The 16,064-nt window shown below is 37.2% G+C and overlaps 1 long non-coding RNA gene across 4 annotated transcripts; it reads left to right on the forward strand.

The window, feature by feature from the left end:
- Positions 1–5,035: 5,035 nt before the first annotated feature.
- LOC145161270 (uncharacterized) lies at positions 5,036–7,039 on the forward strand. 4 transcript variants are annotated; one of them, XR_013738417.1, is made up of 3 exons: positions 5,036–5,243; positions 5,358–6,006; positions 6,079–7,039. It is a non-coding gene; the product is annotated as an uncharacterized LOC145161270 (long non-coding RNA). The 4 variants fall into 4 exon arrangements; XR_013738416.1 differs by having other exon boundaries at positions 5,358–7,039; XR_013738423.1 differs by having other exon boundaries at positions 5,363–7,039.
- Positions 7,040–16,064: the final 9,025 nt, after the last annotated feature.

Here is a 16,064-nt window from a genome sequence, read left to right on the forward strand (position 1 = left end):
TGGATGGATAACGCATAACATACTTGTAAACATTAAACATAGTACGAAAGGTCGATAATCTTGTGAGACGTGTCGGTTGGCACCTTGAGTGTACAGTCGTAGCTTGTAGTTATAATCATAGTCTCCCGGATGGAGAGCGAGAGTTTGTGTATAGATCTATACGGGGTGACCCCCCACGCCTTAGTTGTTCGTTACAGCTAGAGTAGGCCAGTCTACGACGACAAAACCTTGAGCAAATCCCGACATTTGGAAAAATGTCAAGACAAGCAACCTAGTCATTACCATGTATGATTATAACGGCTCATGTTAGGATTCTATACCAAAATTTAATACTTCGGAGATAATCTCTTCGATGGTGTCAATACACAATAATATATTTAACGATACAAGAACCTCGACATTATTATAAATCAGAAAATATCGGATTTTCTGGGGAAAGATCAATACTCAATAATCGCTTACTTACAATACAAGGAAATCTAAACTACAATATATATATATATATATATATATATATATATATATATATATATATATATATATATATATGTATATATATATATATATATATATATATATATATATATATATATATATATATCACAACTATGAAATTCACACATGCATTATATACTTGATTTTCACATCATTTTTAGACATTTTACAGAAAATATCGGATTTTCTGGGTTTTTATGAAAGATACAAAGACTTTTACTCAAACATACTTATGAACTCACCAACATTATATATATTGACCGTTTTCAAAATAACTTGTATTCTCAGGTAATCGTTAAGCTGGAAGATTTGCAAGTATGTATGGTTTTGTTTTATGTAACATCACTTATCGTACTTTTAACAATTTGAACTTATGTATTTTTAACAATGTACTTGATGTGAATGTAATGTTGGTGATGAATGTGCTATGTTTCATGTATATTCATTGTGATGATTATTCAATTGTTAGTCACACGAGCCCCAGACGTTTCCGCCGTCTGGTTCGGGGGTGTGACATTTAACAACATTACTTTTATTGGATCCGGTGTACCATTTACATATACGACAAGAGTTTGAGATATTTGATGGATCAACCAAACCTGGATATGAGATAACACAGGTCGTTGGATGTGGTGAACGAATATGATTGTGAGATAGCGTATCATCCTAAGAAGGCCAACATAGTGGTTGGTGCCTTGAGTCGCAAGACGATTAGTGCTCCTATCAGAGACCTATGCTTGAGGATGACTATCACTTCACCAATGTTTGACTTGATAAAGGAGGCGCATATCGAGTGGTTGAAGGAAGAGAAATGGAGGAAATGGAAGATCAAGGGTCAGCGTTCTACATTTTTCAGGGATAGACGACGTTTATTGACCCAATGCAACAGAGTGTGGGTTCCTATTTCTCGTGCGGTTTGACAATCATTGTTGGAAGAAGCACACACATCAATGTTTTAGATCTATCTGGGTGCCATGAAGACGTACAAGGACCTGAGACTCTCTCTCTCTCTCTCTCTCTATATATATATATATATATATATATATATATATATATATATATATATATATATATATATAGAGAGAGAGAGAGAGAGAGAGAGGGGGGGGGGGGAGAGAGAGAGAGAGTTAGGTTCAAATGTGAACAATTATATAACTGAGAATGCGGGAACAAATCTGGTGTTGGGTTTTGATCATAACATCATTCCTATGGTGTACATGCAACCCTAATTGCTTTGGATCTAGGTTTTTCTATTTTGAACATACAACTATGAATACCAAAGCAATAACCTTATTACTAGCATACATATGTTGAAAATCACATATGATTAGGGTTAGAATCTTTACCTCTCTTGTTATGTAGCAATAACAAGTTTATTCCTTCTTGATCTTGACTTCTGAAAGCCTAGTGCCCCAAGTGTTGCACCTCTAATGGAGTCACACACACCCAATGCAACAAGATGACTTAGGGGAGAAGGATTTCGGCTAGGGTTTATTTCTTGAATGCTTAGGCCGAAAATCCTTAGTCATGGGGTCTATTTATACTTGTGGCTGCTATGGTTTTAGGTGGAAACCCTAATATGACTGCTTAAGCCTTAAGCAGCCCATGGATATCTTCTAGAATAGCCCTCAGACGAATTCTTTATGGGCTTCCCATAGAATTCGTCCAACCTTATTCCAAGATGATCCATCAGCCCAATTGCAACTATCAATGATTTGTAATATCAGTCCCCAATTATTTAATCAATCTCTTTTGATCACCAAATTAATTCCAAATTAATTTCTGATCAATACTAATTGAATAATATGATTTCCAAATAATATATTAATCTTGTAATATATGAATAAAACCATTTTGAGTACCAATTTATTATTCATATAATAAATCCTACTCTCTCTCCTCCTGTCATCCTATCAAGTTACATGAGTGAAGGTAACCCAAAAGGACCATGCTCATAATCAAATCAAGTGCATACCAAAAAAATAGTTATGGGCGTAGACACCTAATCCAACATATATATATATATATATATATATATATATATATATATATATATATATATATATATATATATATATGCCGCAAAACCCTCAAGCGTACGGACATAGGTGTTGGTGATGATGATGAATATTCATATACAAATAAGTATATTCATATATGCTTAAATATGTGTCTATTCTCAAGTAATTATTCATAGATGAATATTTTCTGTTCCGTCGTCCCGGTACGTTGGAACGCTTAAGCGGCAGATTTGTAATATGTGAGAATATAGTTACCTTTATATTTACATATGAATGTTACGTTCTTTTATCATACCGGTACGTGGAAGGGTTTTGTGGAAAAAAAATATATGACCTCAATTTGTTCTCGCGTTCGATTTCTAATTGATCTCATTATATATATATATATATATATATATATATATATATATATATATATATATATATATATATATATATATATATATATATATATATATAAGTAGAATCAAATGAGAACACCTAAAAGGTTGAGAACGCAAGAACAAATCTAGACCATCTAAATATTCAAATCTAAGGTTATTATCAGACAAACCATTTATATAAATTATGAAATTTATTGGTACTAAAGTGTAACTTTAAAACAGTGAAAAGTACATAGTAGTAATTGATTGTTTATTTAATTCCTATAACTCCTTACACTCTTTCTTTTCAATTTGTGGTCTCTCTCTCTCTCTCCCCCTCTCTTTCTCTCTCTCTCTCTCTCTCTCTCTATATATATATATATATATATATATATATATATATATATATATATATATATATATATATATATATATATATATATATATATATATATATATATATATATAGGGCACGCCTCCGCAGCCACATTATCACCGCCATCACCAAATGACATGGAAATGAAGATCTTCCCAGGGCTCTTTCTACCATTCGAAAACACTCCGACTTTCTCTTGCTTTTCGTTCTTATCTCCACCAAGCAAGTTCCTTAACGGATAGCTTGAATCAACTGTAACATCTTTCACCATTTTCAGCCTCTCAAACTCCCCGATGATCGAACTTGCCACTTCATCATCGATCGCCACGACTCCGAAGTCAGTAGGGAATTTAGAAGCAGGTTTATTTCTGTTAATCCATTCCCAAGACGAAGAGTCATTTAATTTCTCATTCGTGCTCTGCTTGAGATACTCCTTGTGATGTTCCGCTTTCTTGTACTCGATAAATCTTACTATGTAGTTTCTCTGAGCTAGTATCCCTTCTTGTTCTTATGATTTTGGTGATATTTCGAGGGTTAGGGTGTATTTATGAAGGGGTTTGCTGAAGCGAAAAAGGGAAATTGATAGAATGAGGACGATGATAGAGAGACTGAAAATGGAGGTTTTCAATCTGTGTGAAATCGTCTTCATCATTATGTCGCCGACGTTTACTGGAATTGGTCGGAACGATCCCTCATCGGAATCGGCAAGAGGTATTGATTTGGATTTTGGAGAATGCATATGAATCTCCGATACGGTGCTTTTTGGGGTTTACTGGGATATAAAATGAACCTTTGAATAACAGTGTATTCATGTGTGAATGATTGTATTTATTTATGAATAGCAATGTATTCATGTGTGACCAATGAGTGTTTTTATTTATGATTAGGGGTATTCATTTTATGAAGAAATGATAATTTTTACATTATTTTTATTTTGTATTTATTTATGAATAGCAGTGTATTCATTTGTGAATATCAGTGTATTCATGTGTGAAAGATTATTTATTTATGAATAGCAGTCTATTTATGTGTGAATGAGTATATTTATTTATGATTAGAGTTATTCATTTTTATAAAGAAATGATAATTTTTACACTATTTTTTATTTTTTGATGTAAAAAAGGTATTGGATTATTTGTAAATTGATGTGTATTCATTTGTAATTAGAGTAGTATTAGGTTTTTTGAAGAAAATTTTCATTTGTGAATACAAGTGTATTGATTTGGGATTGGATTTATATTCATTTTTTTGAAAAAAAACAAAACATGAAATAAGAGAAAAAAGTTGATTTTTTTTTAAGAAAAAAAATTAATTTTTTTTTTTCAGTTTTAAAATAAATTTTGGTAAAAATGTTTTTTATATTCCATTAATAAGAAAAATAAAAAATCGAATATTTCTTGTTTTTGGTAACTAATCCTAAATTTAAGGGAATTTGATTGAAATTTATATTATATCAATTTAATTAAAATATACAATTACTAATATGCCATTATATATTGATTGGTCCAGAACTGTTCTCGCGTTCTCAACCTTTTAGGTGTTCTGATTTGATATATATATATATATATATATATATATATATATATATATATATATATATATATATATATATATAAAAGCATTTAACCTCAAATGCTGAATTTTAAGAGGTTTATATAACTCTTAAAACATCATATACAATAACTTTATACATTTAAAAAATACTGAATTATTTGGTCAACAAAATGAAAAAGTCAAATAAGATAGTAACAATTCCTATTATATCTCATTCTTATCCGCTTTAACAAACGAACTCATCTTCCCCGAACTTCAGTCGTTCCTTAGCTTCAATCTAAGCCGATTGAATCGGTCAAACATTAAATATATGCTTTATATTGCATCCACTCTCTCATTTCTTTCACAATTGCTTGGCGAGGTAAGTTTTTTCTTCACAATTTCATGATTTCATTGTTTTTCTTCATGATTTCAGTTGGAAGCTCAAGCAAAAAGGTGCGTAAAACCTAATTTGATGACAATCTCTATGATTATGTCCTATTATAGTTTGATATACCTGTTTGTTCCCTAATTATTTATGATCTGATTTCATCACAAATGTATGTGTAGGATAGAACAACCAAGTCTTCCAAGTAACAAAACACTTCACCACCACCGCTGCCATCCTCCGTTGCATACGTTTGTTGTTATCACCGTCATCACATCTGCTGCTTGAACTCATGGTATCTAATGGGATTTTTATTTATTTATTGTAGGATGAATATGATGATAAAAGATTGAACAAGTTAATTTTTTAGTGTGTTAGTCTGTGGTATATTAAAAGCACGAAGAACCCGCTTTTAAGAGTTGTAATTAGCTATAGGTTTACTTTGGGGAATCCTTTTCTCAGCCGCCAGCACCACCAATCCCCGCCTCTCACGAGGCTTTTTTGCTCATTTGGCTATGATAGGGAGGTGGAATATGTTTATGGGGGATCTAAAGGTTTAGAGGAAGAATCACTATCACTCCAATTCACTTTCAGCGTTACAAAAAAACTGGTATTCAAACCTAGAAATCTTTCTCTTTCTCCTCTGCTATTTCTTTGTTGCAAAACTATGACATACTCATGCCCTATCCCTGTATCTCATACACGATTCTGTAGAACTTTTTGGATTGTATAGGAAACCCTAGGAGAGGCTTCTTAATCAAAAAACTACAATGGATACTACTATCAATTCTTAATGCAGAGTCCAAAAGAGTAATTTATTGGTGGAGAAAGGTATACTGATTCATAATGTTACCTAGTGCTTTCAAGCTTGAGTTTACTTTTTCCATGAGTTATTTTTTGCAGGAGTATATGATGCTTTGTAGAAGAAATATCTCACGACACTAATGTTCTCAGAAGAAATATTTCAGGAGTCAGGATACCAATGGAGGAAAGTATACTTATTTTTACATGAGTCATTCCTAAATCCCATTTTTTGCATTACCTAAAACCCAAAACTTTCAATAGTTAAATGAGTTTTTTGTTAAAAATTCTATCGTTTTATCAAGAATTATGGTTATTATTAACCATGGATCATCGAGGCACAACAACAAATGCAAATGTATTTTCCTATGTTTTTTTTTCTTTTAATCATTAACGATATATGTTTCTTTTTGAATTTTCTTTCTCAATAAATAAACATAATCATCTCCATATACTTTTTAGAAGATTCCTGATGCTCTAATGAAAAAATTAAAAAAAGTATATTGGAGCATTTGTTTATGTATATATGTCTCAAAATAACCAATTTATTTAATTTGTATAAGATTGAAATGGTGCTTCTAGGTTTTCAAGTAATCTTTTTAAAAGATAATTGTGAAATATTTGAATAGAGGTGGTTAGTTTTGTAGATGATGGACAAATATATTGGTCTTTCTTTTTGGTTCAAATCATCATGTAATGTAAGTTGATCATATTAAAACATAATTTAATTTATTTAAAAAATCACTTCCTTTCCGGTCGATTGTCAAAAGCAGATCCACACTTCTCGCTTGCAGCTGAAAAAGGAAATCATCTTTGGAAAGGAAATCATGGTGGTACGTTGTAGTGGGAAAATACTTTGTCTTTGATTTGGTTGAAGCATACCGATAGAAATGGTTAGACTCATCGCCTTATTTAATGAAATTAAAGAAGATTCAAGTGGTAAAATAATTATTGTTTGTATCTTTATTGATTTTTCACCTGTTATATTTTGTCTTCACAAACTAGCATTGTACGTGGGTTACTTGACACGTTGTAGAATAAACAAAATCCTGTGTTATGTTTATTATTTATATTATATATTAAGGATTGAGTTGAAAAATCTGATGCACACCATGTGCTTAACTATGCGTCTTAATAAAAAATGCTTAAATTCTTTTAATTGTGGATTTTTTATCAGGAAAAAATATTAAAGATGGTTTGCTTGGTTATTATTAACTTTATATTTGAAATAAGATAATGAGATAATTATTTATATATGGGTCTAACGGCCAATATGGTTTAGAAATTTGTTTGGCATAATCATTCATTTTTTTTTTGCAAATTAACAAGTAAATTTTCGGATTAAATAAAAAAATACAACTTCAACCATAAAAATATTCCTCCAATAGTTTTTTGCAATTAATCACAGAGAAAAACTTTATAGTTGTTTTTTTTTATAAGAAAAACAAATTCTCAATGACTAAAACCAAAAAGATAAATAAATAAATAAATAATAAAAAAAATGTTTTTTACGGAATTTTATACTTTTATTATTACTTAAACTATTTTCTTAATAAAATTATTAATTCTTATAATTTAATTTTTGTATATCTTTTTTCCTAAAATAAGGTAAAGATTTGATAACATTGGATAACAAATATGTTTATGTGCTAAATTCTAATCGTCAAATGTATATTTTAATGTTAACGAAATAATATATATATCGATATATAACATTTTTTTTGTAATATGACATTTAAAAAAAAAAGTAATTATCGCCATCTAAGATCTATCAGAAGGAAATGGATCACCTAATGGAAAATGTTTGTTCTCTGTCAAAAGGAAAGTAATTGTTGGGTTATATACAAACCCACAACCCATCAAACCATCCAAGTTTCAGAACAAGTTAAAAATTACGGTTATTTGGAGTTGACATTCTGAGTGATTAATTGTAATTTGCAAAGAAGTGACACAAAAATTGATTTATCAACGTTTGAGGATTGTGAGAACTAAAGAATAATTAACATTTTGTTACTTAGTTAATATTTAATGGTTTTTATGGTTTTATCTGATAGTCGTACATATACTATTCACCGAAATTAATTAATCACCGCCCATAAATTATTCACGATAACACGACCTATTGTTATTTATACCTTATCTATCATAATTAACTAGAATTTATCCTTGGAGCACATTTGCTTCGAATTCGATTATCTTTTGCGATGACAATCAATAAAGCTCATGGAATAACAATTCAGATGTAGGTATTTATCTTCCAGAATCGGTTTTCTCGCATGACCAACTTTATGTGACATTATCCAGAGAGATATCACGTGCCAATCCAAAAGTATTAGTGAAGTCTGACAAAGAATTCAACGACAGTGAAGTCTATACATCAAATGTGGTGTATAAAGAAGTGTTGCACGATTAAGAATGTACAACCAATCATGTGTTCACGTGCACTTGTATGAATCCCAACTTTTCTTTTTTTAATTCTCACTAATTTCGTTTCTGCTAACATAACTCTTATTGATAATTGTTTAGATGTAGTAAACTATTTGCGTAAAAGAACTAATTGTCTCTCGATACAAATTTCTTAAAAAGTATTCGCACCTGGCGTTTGGCGCGGGTAAACAGCTAGTGTGTGTGCGTGTATATATATATATATATATATATATATATATATATATATATATATATATATATATATATATATATATATATATATATATATATATATATATATATATATGTGTGTGTGTGTGTGTGTGTGTGTGTGTGTGAACGTTCAATCGAGAACATTTCTTATGCGAGAACATTTGAAAACAAAAATTATTCTTTAATTTACAAGGTGGTACATTTATAATTAAATCAAAAACTATAAGATAATATTCACATAAATCAAAAAATAGTTAAAAACAACTAAAAACCCACTAACCTACACCACTCACCACCCACCCAACATCATCCACGACTACTACCTACAACCCATCAACCGCCACCACCCACCACCACTACCAACCACCCATCACCACGACCAATAATCCACTACCACCACCCACCACCACCACCCGCCACCACCAACCCCACCACCAACCCCACCACCATCACACACCGTCACCGTCACCACCACCAACCACCCGCCACCACCCACCAATCACTACCACCACCCATCACCAGGACCTGCCTACACCACCTATCACCTCCACCCGCCACCACCACCCCACCAAAACCACCACTACCACCCACCACCACCGCCAACAACAACAACAACCACCCACCACAATCACTACCATCCTCCAGCACCAACCACCACCCACCTCTACCACCAACCACCACCACCCACCACAATTATCAACACCCGCAACTACCACCACCCACCACCATTACCAACACCCGCCACTACCACCAACCACCACCCACCAACACCAACACCCACCCACCACCATCCATCATCACCACCCGCCAAAACCACCCATCACCCGCCAAAACCACAACCACCCGCTTACACCACCATTCACCACCACCCTACCAACCACCACCCACACCCACCACCCATCACCACCACCCACCACCACTACCAACCACCATCACTACTACCTACCACCACCACCCCACCACCAACCACCATCCACCCCATTATCACCACCCACTCATACCACCAACCACCACCATTACCAATACTCGCCACTACCACCAAACACCAACCAATACCACCACCCACCCACCACAATCCATCGTCATCACCCATCACCACCACTTTCCATCACTCACCAAAACCATCACCACCACCCATCACCACCGCCCTTCACCACCATCACCACCAATCCGCCACCACCAACCACCACCCACCCACATCATCACCACCTACCACCATCACTACCCATCACTAAATATCACCACACGCCACCACCGCCCACCATCACCCACCCATCAACACCACCACCACTACCATCCCATTCACCACCCATCATAACCACCACTCCCACCACAACACACCACTTATCACCACCACCTACCACCACTCAAAACCACTACAAACAAACTGTCACTCACCACCACCCGTCACTACTACCCACCACCCTCCGCCATCTTCACCACCACCACAACCCACCACGCACCACTACTCATCTCCACCACACGACCACCACCCACTACTTACAACCACCAACACCATATGTGATTAAATGCATATCATTGTATAAATTGTGTGTGATTATATGTACTTAATCACATGTGATTAAATACATATAATCACATTTGATTATATGTATCTAATCACATATGATTTATATAAACAAGATTCGTTTTCAAGTTTTCCATTTAATAAATTTTCTCATGTACTTAATGATATCTGATTATATTTATTTAATCACTTATGATTAATATGAACAAAGATTTGTTTTCACATTTTTTATTTAATGGTTTTTCTCTTGAATATAATCACATATGATTATATGTATCCAATCACATGTGATTTAGATGTAATAAACTATTTGCGCAAAAGAACTAAATGTCTCTCGAAACTAATTTCTGAAAAAGTACTCGCACCTAGCACTTGGCGCGGGTAAACAGCTAGTATATATATATATATATATATATATATATATATATATATATATATATATATATATATATATATGAGAGCGTTCAATCGTGAAAATTTCTTATGCGAGAGCATTTGAAAACAAAAATTCTTCTTTAATTTACAAGGTGGTACATTTATAATTAAATAAAAAACTATAAAATAATATTCACATAAATCAAAAAATAGTTAAAAACAATTTAAAAACCCACTAACCTACACCACTTACCACCCACCTAACACCATCCACGACCACTACCTACCACTCATCACCACCATCTACAACCCATCAACCACCACCACCCACCATAACTACCAACCACCAATCACCACAACCAATAACTCACTACCACCACCCGCCACAACCAACCCCACCACCATCATACACTGTCACCGTCACCAACACCAACCACCCTGCCACCACCCACCAATCATTACCACCGCCCATCACCAGGACCTGCCTACACCACCTATCACCACCACTCGCCACCACCATCCCACCAAAACCACCACTACCACCCACCACGAACAACAACAACAACAACCACCTACCACAAACACTACCATCCTCCAGCACTAACCACAACACACCTCTACCACCAACCACCACCACCCACCACAATTACTAACACCCACAACTACTACCAACCACCACCTACCACCATTACCAACACCCACCACTACCACCAACCACCACCCACCAACACCACCACCCACCCACCACCATCCATCACAACCACCCGCCTCCACCACCCATCACCTGCCAAAATCACAACCACTCGCCGACACCACCATTCACCACCACCCCACCAACCATCAACCACCCCCACCACCCATCACCACCACCTACCACCACTACCTACCACCATCACTACTACCTACCACCACCACCCCACCACTCCACCACCAACCACATCCACCCCATAATCATCACCCACTCCTACCACTAACCACCACCACCCACCACCATTACCAATACTCGCCACTACCACCAAACACAAACCAACACCACCACCCACCCACCACAATCCATCGTCATCACCCATCACCACCAATTTCCATCACCCACCAAAACCATCACCACCACCCAGCATCCATCACCACCGCCCTTCACCACCATCACCACCACCCGCCACCACCAAAGACCACCCACCCACATCATCACCACCTACCACCATCACTACCCACCACTAAACATCACCATACGCCACCACCGCCCACCATCACCCACCCATCAACACCACCACCACTACCATCCCATTCACCACCCATCATAACCACCTCTCCCACCACAACACACCACCTTTCACCACCACCACCTACCACCACTCACAACCACTACAAACCAACTATCACTCACCACCACCACCACACACCACTACTCATCTCCACCACACGACCATCACCCACTACTTACAACCACCAACACCATATGTGATTAAATGCATATCATTGTATAAATCGTGTGTGATTATATGTACTTAATCACATGTGATTAAATACATACAATCATATGTGATTATATGTATCTAATCCCATATGATTTATATAAACAAGATTTGTTTTAAAGTTTTCCATTTAATAAATTTTCTCATGTACTTAATCATCTCTGATTATATTTATTTAATCACTTATGATTTATATGAACAAAGATTTGTTTTTACATTTTTTATTTAATGGTTTTCTATTGAATATAATCACATATGATTATATGTATCCAATCACATGTGATTTAGATGTAGTAAACTATTTGCGCAAAAGAACTAATTGTCTCTCGAAACTAATTTTTGCAAAAAGTATTCGCACATGGCGCTTGGTGCGGTTAAACAGCTAGTATATATATATATATATATATATATATATATATATATATATATATATATATATATATATATATATATATATATATATATATATGGGAGCGTTCAATCGAGAACATTTCTTATGCGAGAACATTTGAAAACAAAAATTCTTCTTTAATTTACAAGGTGGTACATTTATAAGTAAATCAAAAAATAGTTAAAAATAATTAAAAAACCCACTAACCTACACCACTCACCACCCACCCAACACCATCCATGACCACTACCTACCACCCATCACCCCCACATACAACCCTTCAACCACCACCACCTACCACCACTACCAACCACCCATCACCACAGCCAATAACTCACTACCACCACCCACCACCACCACCCGCCACCAGCAACACCACCAACATCACACACTGTCACCGTCATCACCACCAACCACCCGCCACCACCCACCAATCACTACCACCGCCCATCACCAGGACCTGCCTATACAACCTATCACCACGACCCGCCATCACCGCCCCACCCATTACCCACCAAAACCACCACTACTACCCACCACCACCAACAAGAACAACAACAACCACCCGCCATCCACCACAATCACTACCATCCTCCAACACCAACCACTACCCACCTCTACCACCAACCACCACCACCCACCACCATTACCAACACCTGCCACTACCACCAACCACCACCCACCACCATTACCAACACCCTCCACTACCACCAACCACCACCCACCAACACCACCACCCACCCACCACCATCCATCACCACCACCCGCCTCCACCACCCATGTAACATCTAAAATTCAAGACTAAAAATTTCATTTTTAATTAAGTGATTTTTAAAACATATTACTAAAACATCATCAATGATATCCCAAATCATAAAAACCCATAAGTCATTAATCTCAAAAACATGTCATAAGGTAATAATGTCCGAGTACAAAATCCCAAGAATTTCGTGGTGCGGAAAATCATGTGTGATACACTGCAGTCAAGCCGACTCCTTTCCCTTCGAGGAAGAAGTACTTGAAACCAAATGTAACATCCCTTTTAAAATAGAGTAATTAAATAATAAATCTGGAACCTCCAGATGTAATTTTATTATTATTTTATGGCCGAAATCAAATAATATTTATCGGAGAGTGGTTTCGGGGAGTCAAATGATATATTTTAGACTTTTAGGGGTTAAAGTGTAATTTCAGGATTTATTTTGCAAAGGTTTTTAGAAGTCAGGGGGGGCGTTTAGTAAAATATTAGACTTGTTATGAAAGGATTTTTGAAGACAGGGGCTGTCTGGTAATTATTAGGACTTAAATTGAAAGGACATTGGAGTGATAGGTGCTGAATGATAACATATGGACTCCATTTGAGAATAATTTGTGGAGGAGGGGTTGTTTTGTAACTGTTGGACTTATTATGAAAAACAATTATGGGAACAGGGGTTTAAAGGGTAAATTAAGGGATTTGTTTCGAAAGAAAATAGAGGAGGAGGGACTATTCTTGTCATTATGGTTCGAAGTTGAAAGGAGCGGGTATATAATGTCCACCTCCCCAGTAAACCCTAACCCTAGATGCATTATTCCCAGCCGCAAACTTCACCACCCTTATACCCCCTCCATCCGGCCGCCACCTATAGCTCCTTGATCGTCACCTTGCACCACCAAATCCCCACCGCTACGCCACTGCCTCTGAAGATAAAGGCTACCTTTGGAAGTCGTGGCAGTTGACGATCGGAAGAGGCCAACCTTGGGTCGTCTTTGCTGCCGTTCGTTGTTGTATCCTCGACCGACGAAGCCAACCTTGCACCTCTCTAATGCCGTGAACCACCACACTTTGCTCGGCCGATGAAGTGAGCACCAAGATTGAAGTCGTGCGTGTCGGGAGATTGAAGTCGAAGACCGAGGCTGCTGTCGCTATACTCGGTGGGTCTCGGACCACCTTCTCCTTTATCCATTTCTCTTCCGGTGGTTACCTCATCGCTGCCGTTCAGAAAGCCGCTATATCCCGCTGACGCCCTCTATCAGCCGCCTGCCACCATGAAATGGTGGCTGAGTTCGTGGTTTGTGATGCAGATGTTCGTGTGTGTGGGTTTTCGGTCGAGTAAAAAGCCATGAAGAACCACCATGGCAGCCGCCGAAGACGAAGCTGTTACCACTGATGCCCGCCTTATTGTGTCACCATCGCCGTCGTATGCCACCAGGTGGGTGGCTGGACTTGTTTACAAACAGAAGAGCGTGTGTGTGTGTGTGGTTATCTTGGCCGGATTTCATGAGAAAAGCCACCACCACCACCGTGAGGTGGTGGCTGCCACCTCCAACCACCATCTGCTGCCATAGGGCGGTTGTGTGTGTGTGAGTGTGTGTTATTTTATGTGTGTGTTATCGGGATTGTGTTGTAAATTGTAATCGGTGTTGGAATGATAATAAGAAAACTCTAAACCACCACCGTAAGGTGGTGGCTGCCGCCTCCTGCCGCCACCAGCCGCCGTGTTGGGTGGCGGTGTGCCTAGTTTGCGTTTTGACTCGTTGGGATGCTCGGACAGAATGGGCCTGACGAAACCCTTGTGGGCCCAATGAAATCCTATTGGGCCTAATAAAACCCTAATGGGCCCAGTGAAGCCCTAATTGACCTAAAAGCCCAACCATGTGACTAATGGGCTAGTATTGGGTTGGAAACCCTAATTAGGGTTTGGAAAACCCTAATGGCATAAAACCCTAATTTTGGGGATTGATCGGGACACGCACGGGAATTATTTAGTAAACTTAAAATATTAATTAATAATCATTCGCAGTTAACCTAAGGCAATATTGGACTTAATGGATTAAGTCCCTAATGGGTTAAGTAAGAAACACTTAACCCTAATCGTCATTTCATGTGGAAACCCTAATTTCACTTGGGCCTTGAGTTGGGCCTTCCTATTGGGCTTTAGTGATTGGACTATTGATGGGCTATCCAAGAACAAGTAAATGGACCAAAATAATTGGATGAACTTTAGGATAAGGCCCATGTGAAGGACTTGGGCCCAATTTGGAAAATGTGGCCATAGGTGGGCCATAACTGGGCCTTGATGATTATGTGATATTGGGCCATGGGAATACCAAGAGTTTGAACTAGAATAACTGGATAGGCCTTAAGGAAAGAACATGTAGAGGTCTGGGCCCAATTTGGAAAATTGGGCCATATGTTGGGCTTTGGCCCATTACTTGACTATTAGGCCTTTAGAGTGTGAGTTGGACCTTGGGCTTGGAGCCCAATTATTAATTGGGTATTGTTGATGTTGGCAGTTCGGGAATTTGTCAACCAGCAGCTGGAGTTTTATCCGCGGGACTTCAGCAGTTCCAGGTGAGTTATCCTCACTATACTAAGGGTCTAAGGCACCAATGCTGGCCCATTAGATCTGATATCCTAGTAGTTGGTGATATGTGGAGTATGAGTTAGTTATTCATGCTAGTGCTATGCCAGTTGGGTAGATCTGTAGGACTACCTGTGTTACTGTTTGATTATCTATATGTGCCATTAGCTGTATATGTAGACATGTTGTGTGGGTAGGGTTGAGGCTGCACTGCTTCGTGCGGTGACTAAAAAACCCTGGAGTATGCCAGATATGAGCTAAGGGCCAGGAAGGCATACCCGACTCATACTGAGGACTAATTAGCATACCAGATACGAGTTGAGGACTGAGTGGTATAC

Source organism: Lactuca virosa, chromosome 1 (genome assembly GCF_052849685.1).
Source record: "Lactuca virosa cultivar CGN04683 chromosome 1, Lactuca_virosa_CGN04683_v6, whole genome shotgun sequence".
Lineage (NCBI taxonomy): Eukaryota > Viridiplantae > Streptophyta > Magnoliopsida > Asterales > Asteraceae > Lactuca > Lactuca virosa.